Raw genomic sequence first — 7,489 nt, 5'->3', positions numbered from 1 at the left:
ACAACAGATATTCATATCAACACTTTAGAACAGTAATGGAACAACAACCCAGATCATACAGTATGTGAGCATTTGAAGAATATCAATTTAACATGGATTTCAACATAAGTAGTGCTTGAACTTAAAGAACAAAGAATATAAATTGAATGTAAGAAATCATACACACCAATAGGAGAGTTGAGAATCTCTTCTCAACGCCAGCAAATAGGATAATGTATTACACATTAGCCCATTCAAACATTTCTACAAACACTTAGACTACATATTCCAACATATATGACATATGTTGGCGATAACACACATTTGGACAATTCCTTTTGCCAAGGAGTTGACACACATACAACTAGCACAAGTATACGACAATTAATCATGGCAACCACATGTTCATATTATATACGTATACGATACTTTCTACACACACATAGAGTACGCAAATCTCAACATAATTCATATATATCAGAACGCAATATAAACATCGCATTTGGCATGTGAAATTATACCCACAACAATAATAAATCATTATCTCGACATTGAAAGCCTTGAAAACCATAACCTATACGAATATAGTCCGCACCTTAAACCGGAAATAACGCACCGAACTGATTCAGACAATATGTCTTCGTCAACGGTGACAAGACAACCTAAGGCAAGAATAGAAATGAGCTACAACAACACATAGACTATTCTAAGCTCTAAAACAGATTAGGGTTAGATTAGCTTACCAAGGATGAACTTAGAATCGCCAGAATAACAATTCAAAAGTAATAGTTTAAGGATGCAGGGAAACAAGAAAGAATCCCAAATGATTCACCAACTTCTCTCTCACTTACTCTCTCTTTTACTCTCTCTCTCTCATAGCTAGGGTTTAGGAAATTCGTATGGCATCGAGAGTGAGGGTTTTAAGGTCTATATATAGGCCTAACATTGATGAAAATAGCCCAACTTCGTATATGACCTGAGGACCATAAATTAACCATACGCATCAAATTTCAGCTCTTGGATCACTGTGGAAGTGGCCCAACGGACAGATTAGCCCATAAACCATCGATTTTGGGCCCACTTGATCTCTGGATATGCTTCAAACTTGGGCTCGACCTCTTATATTAGCTGGAAGAATGGATGGATGGATTAGATTTCTAGAAACATCACAGTGGGACCCACTTACATGGAATGAGTGTACATTGCACATGTGCACTAGAAGTGCGCTAGACGCAAAGTCGGGTTAAACTGACTTTGACCCATAGCGAAAATGGAAACTTCGTTTCTTCTGGTGTGAAACAGGGGTTGCGGACGCATGCAGATGGCCCACCATTTTAGATCCATTGTCCAATCTGGACTGTCCATTCAAAGCTCAAGGGCTCTCTGGCCAAGGCCTAGAGGAGGAAATTTGAAGAGTGTTGCGCGAACGGTGTCCCTGTGATCGAACGCAAGATGGACGACTTAAACAAAGATCAGGTGGGCCGCGTCAATAACATTCCGAAACCGGCCATCTCAAACTAAAATTTCATTAAAAGTTTGATGAAAGGTGTGGATTTCTCAAATATCATAGAAAGTGGGCCCCACCAAGCATCAGCGTAATAGCTTTTTCGCAGCTAGCGAACGTCCGTGAAAGCAGAACGTTTCAGGCCGTTTTGTGATTTCAGTCTGCGTCGGACCAATGATTCGAACCGCTCAGATGGGAGCCAAGCAAAAATCGTCCGCAGGGACGTTTTCTCTTTACAAAAAAAAGAAGAAAAAACGTACCTGTGTGTGAATACTAGGCCCAACGCAAGCTATTTTGCTACGAAGAACAGAGATTGCGCGTCCGGTTTTTACTGCACAATAGAGTCAGCTTCTGAAACTTTCCCACCGACATGCTGAACTGCCTCTTGTGCAAAAGCTCCACCGACCTCCCTACCTATAAAAGAAAGAGAAGAGAGAGAGAGTGAGGATTCAAGCCTAGACGACTGGAAGGAGAGAGAGAGAGAGAGAGAGAGAGAGAGAGAGAGAGAGAGTTGTTTTACTGTTTGTTTTATGAATGGTTGGAGATTTTAGCAAGATCATGTCTGGCTTCACCTCTTAGATAGGGCTAAGAGGTGAAGCCTATAGTGTGATGGGCTGACTTCTATGGCTTTGATTCATGTTTAGACTGCACTAATGTTGATCCTAGTTTGATTAATAGGAATGCTTTCAGTTTTTAACGATTTGTTGTAGCTTACATTACAATAGATTTGTGATGGCTTTGAGTATTTCCTTTCCCTTATTTTGATTGTGAAGATAGGAAGCCCCGTTGTTCACCATTGCCCCTTGGACATGGTTGGATGATGGAATCCTTCCTAACATTCATACTTCCTTCTGATTCGTTGTGGATTGGTTTAATTCTGTTGTTTACTTTGTCTCATGGGCATGGTTTTGTGATGGAATCAATTCTAATTCTCGTACCTCTCATCTCTTGAAAACTAGATCAAAAGAAGTTCAAGTATGGTTTTTAATGGTATATCTTCCAACTAGATGCAGATGGGACTCTAAACCCACTTGAGTTCATGAATCAAGCATAGATCTCCCTGATCGCTACAAGTGGATCTTCTGAATCCCTAGTTTCCTACCTTTATATTTTACAAATTTTAGATTAATACTTTCACCATTATTCTCTCATATTCATTTAAATTAAATTTCATCTTCTCTTAGTTCTAGTTCTGCTTACTTTCAGATTACGTACAAGGTTCAGTCCCTGTGGATTCGACTCGGTCTTACTGAGATTAATACTACATCACAACCCTATACTTGGGGTGTGAACAAATTTTTGGCGCCGTTGCCAGGGATTGACGGTTATGTTTTCTGAGATTAATTAGTTTAAGAATTAGGTTAAGATTAGTTTTTTTTTCTAATTATTAGTTTAGGTTTTTATTTTATTTTTTTATTTTATTTTAATTTTTTAATTTGATTTCTAGAAACTAACCTAACTTTCCTGTTTTGTAGGACCTGGATATAAGCTTTTTAAATTGGTAATCTCTTTCTAATTTTTTCTTCCTTTTTTTCTTTAAGATTAGGTTTTGTTTTTCTAATTTTAATTCTAGGATTTCTTTTAATTTTAGAACTTAACATTACTTTCTAATTTTAGTTTAGAAACTTTCTTTTTTAGGAAGTAGTTTATTTTTAGAAACTCTATAATTTTAGGTTTTATTTTATCTTTTTCCAGAAATTTTCTAATTCTAGGTTCTCTTTTGTTTTTAGAAACTTTTTCTAATTTTAGGTTTTAACTCATCTTTCCTTTATTTATTATTATTTTTTTCTAATTCTAGGTTTTCTTTTAGAAACTTCCTTAATTTCTATTTTAGGGTTAGAACTTTCCTAATTTGTTTTTAGAAACTTTCTATTTTTGGTTATCTTTAGAATTCTCTCTTTTTTTAAAAAAAAAAATAGTTTACTTTCTATTCTTAGACTTTCTATTTTTAGAAACTAGTTTTATTTTGTTTTGCAGGATCTAACTTAGAAATTCCAATTTGGTAACCTCTTTCCAACTCTTCTCCTTCTATGTCTAGCATTCTATTTCTTTTCTTTCCTTTAGGTTTACGTTTAGAATCTGAATTGAGGTCTACAAGTGTTTTATGCCCAGGTAGGTTCGTGACAACACTCGACGTCTCTTGACTGAAGGAGGATTGGTTAAGGGGTTGACTATCTATCGCAGGACTAGATACCGCTTGACATCCCCAGAGTTAATTAAAGTAATGGCTGCAAACCAACCTCTTATACCTTAACCTAGGGTGGAAGACATCCAGGATGAGAATAAGGTGCATCAAGCACCCCCGCCTCGTACTTTACGAGATTATTTATAACAGGTGGGGGTGAGCATGCCCTCATGCATGGTTTTTTCAGAAAATACGGGACACATGAATATTAAGTCAGGGGTGATCCAACTCCTTCCAAAATTTCATGGGCTTGAATCTGAAAATCCGTATCTACACTTGAAAGATTTTGATGAGATCATAGCCACTTTATATTTTCCAAACGTATCTGAGGACACAGTCAGGCTGAAACTCTTTCCCTTTTCTTTGAAAGAGAAAGCTAATATGTAGTTACATTCACTACGTCCTAGATCTATTGGCACATAGAATGATATGCAAAGGAGTTCATAAAAAAAAAAAATCATATCACAAAACGAACACCCTTAGAAAGCCAATCATGAACTTTGCCCAAAAGGAAGATGAAACATTCTTCCAATGTTGGGAGTAGTTCAAGGATCTTGTCAGCTCATGCCCACAACACGAATTTGAAATGTAGCACATTACACACTTTTTCTATGATGGGCTGACATCTTCCATGCGCCAATTGGTCGGGACAATATGCAATGGGATATTTATGAATAAAAATGTCAATGATGTGTGGGATTACTTGGATAGACTTGTTGAAAACACACAATCATGAGACACATACCTAAAATTGAGTACCACTTCTAGGCCCACTCAATCAAAGGAAAGGGGCGGAGTATACCTTCTGAAAGAGAATGATGATATTAATGTTAAAGTGGCTAATCTCATAAGGAAATTTGAGGCCATGGAATCAAAGAAGGATAAGGGTAAGGAAGTTGTTTGCAGTATTTGTGATTATAACAGTCACACAACTGAAAATTGTCCAACTATATCTGCCTTTCAAGAGGTACTAACTGAGCAATCCAATGCTGTAAATAATTACCATAGACCTTTCAATGGACCCACCTCTAATACGTACAATCCTAGTTGGAGAAATCATCCAAACTTCAGTTGGAGGAATGGACAAACTGCTACCCCTCAAGGTTTCTTCAATCAAATTTCAAATCAAGGGAAATCTCAAGAGGATCCAGTTCTAAAACACATTTAAGACCAAGAGTTATTCAACCAAGATATCAAATCAGCAATAGGATCACTTACATCATCCATTCAAAGGATAGAGTCACACGTAATGATTGGGGGAAAGAGGATGTTTCCTGCTCAACCTCTCCCCAATCCCAAACCGCAATATGAGATAAGTGATCCAAGCTCTTCAAATCAGATGGAGCAAGCTAAATCTATCACCACTCTTAGGAGTAGGAAGACCACTGACAAAACTATTCCGGTTAGGGCTGAAAAGCCTAAGGACCTAGAAGAGGATAACAATGATAGACCTAGCATTGCTCCACAAGAATTAGAACAGGAACTTTAAGACAAACTAGTTGCTCCATTTCTCCAACGGTTGGTTGCACCAAAACCTCTCTCTAACTCTTAGGATATTTTAGAGGTGTTGAAACAAGTGAAGGTCAATATTCCTCTACTTGATGCCGTAAAACAAATACCTTAATATTCCAAATTTCTGAAAGACTTATGTACGACCAAAAGACGACAAAATATTTAAAAGAAAATCTTCTTGACTGAGAAAATGAGTGTCATCCTAAAACAAGATGTGCCGCAGAAATTCAAAGATGCCGGTAGCCTAACCATATCATGTGTAATCGGAAACTATCAAATTGCGCATGTACTTCTTGACTTAGGAGCGAGCGTAAATCTGATTCCCTATTCGGTGTACAAACAGTTAGGTTTGGGTGAATTAAAACCCACCCCAACCATATTACAACTTGACGACCACTCAGTTCGTGTACCGAGAGAGGTAATAGAGGACGTATTGGACCAGGTTGACAGATTCTACTATCCAGTAGATTTTATCATCCTAGATACATAACCCATCAATAACATGAACACTCAGATTCCCGTCATTCTTGGTCGCCCATTCCTTGCCACTTCAAACGCCATCATCAATTAAAGGAATGGAGTCATGAGTATGTCTTTCGGGAATATGACATTGGAGTTAAATATTTTTTTCAATACTGTCATACGATTGGAGGATGATGAAGATTTTCACGACATTAACATGATTGACTCTTTCGTAGAAGATAGAACACCTCTGATCCTCTAGAGATGTACCTCGCCCACTCCCATGATTTTAATGATGATATGATTGGGGAGATGGGTGCCGTGCTTAATACTGCACCAGTACTTGAAGTTAACTGGTGAAGACCACAATTTGAAGAGTTGCCCCAAACCGATGCAGTGCCTCTACCATCTAACCTCAAAGCACTGAAACTTGACCTAAAACCTTTGCCCTCTGATTTGAAATATGACTATTTATGTCAAGATGCGACATACCAGGTGGTAATTTCTTCCCACCTTGAACAGCAACAAGAGAGTATGCTCATTTCTACTCTCGGGAAAGATAAAGGAGTTATTTGGCATATCATCACAGATCTCGATGGAATGAATGAACTCCTTTCAATTGAATGTTTCGACTCTTTGGATGATTGTTTGGCACACTTTGTAGATTCAAACAATCCCATGATATAAGAAATAGTGGATGCCTCGTAAGACAATACCTCGTTAGTTGTCACGGACAAAGAGAACCCTTATTCTGAAGTACCTCCTCCCCCAGATCCTTAATGTTTACCATTAAAGGAGGAGGAGCTGAAAAATGAACTAAAGAGTAAAACTTCGGCGTGTGTCGAGATTACACCACCTACTACAAATTTTTCTGAATTTCATCTACTTATAATCTCTGATTCATCATGGTGTACTAACTTCAAAATTTTTTCTACCACAGGTAAATTGTATATACTTTGGACACTTCAAAAGATTAAAAGAAAACTTTATACTGAGTTCCATCCATTTCTCTGGACATTCATGCTCCAGGACATCCAAGCCTACTGTAAAAAGGGCTTTTGGATGATCTTGTTGAGAAACCTTCTGAGAAATTTACCAAGATACTGGCCGAAGGAAAAACCTGGATGCATGACTGAGTAGATTTCTCGTGCTTTCACAGTTGAGGATTAGAATTTGCTGCTTTCATAGGACTATGGTAGTTTACTTTATGCCGTTCTAGGATAGTTAGCTTTATACCATTAGGTTAGTTTGATTTCTAAGTTGTTTTAAGATAGGTTGCTTTCGTTGGTTTTCCTTATGTGTTGAACCGCTCTCACGCTGATATCTTTGGAAAGCCTCTTGATTCTTTCGTCCAGGTACTATCTTTCCATCACTCTTTTACTTTTGTTGTCCCATATGCACTACATGCTTATTTCTTTTACATTGAGGACAATGTAGATTTTAGGTTGGGAGTGGGCGATTAGGTCACCTAATCCGTGTTTTCTCGGTCTTGAGCAAAACTTGTAAAAAATTTAAATTTTTTTTTGAAAATTCTTGTGAATTTAAAGGGATTTTGACGGCCATCATTGATTTAAAATTATAAGATACGGAGTGTTGGGGATTTATGTCTCTTAGATTTAGCTATTTGATAGATTCCACACTTGAGTTTGAATTATCAATTTATGATTAATAGTTTTAAACGTTGATTGAATCATGATTTCACATGTCACATCTCGCTTACACATCGAGGTTTCAGTTCAATATTGAAGGATTAACTTGATAATCACTAAGCATGAAAGGAATCAGCCTGAGAAATTTTACCATCATACTCATAAAGAACAATTGAGAGGGTTGTGCGAATGGTCTTC

At 37.4% G+C, this 7,489-nt stretch overlaps 1 non-coding gene across 1 annotated transcript; it reads right to left on the bottom strand.

The window, feature by feature from the left end:
* Positions 1 to 4,143: 4,143 nt before the first annotated feature.
* Positions 4,144 to 4,250, bottom strand: LOC131230084 (small nucleolar RNA R71). Its single transcript, XR_009163809.1, has one exon. It is a non-coding gene; the product is annotated as a small nucleolar RNA R71 (small nucleolar RNA).
* Positions 4,251 to 7,489: the final 3,239 nt, after the last annotated feature.

Source organism: Magnolia sinica, chromosome 16 (assembly GCF_029962835.1).
Source record: "Magnolia sinica isolate HGM2019 chromosome 16, MsV1, whole genome shotgun sequence".
Lineage (NCBI taxonomy): Eukaryota > Viridiplantae > Streptophyta > Magnoliopsida > Magnoliales > Magnoliaceae > Magnolia > Magnolia sinica.
The sequence above is the reverse complement of the archived record's forward strand: the minus strand, read 5'-3'. Positions and strand labels throughout refer to the sequence as shown.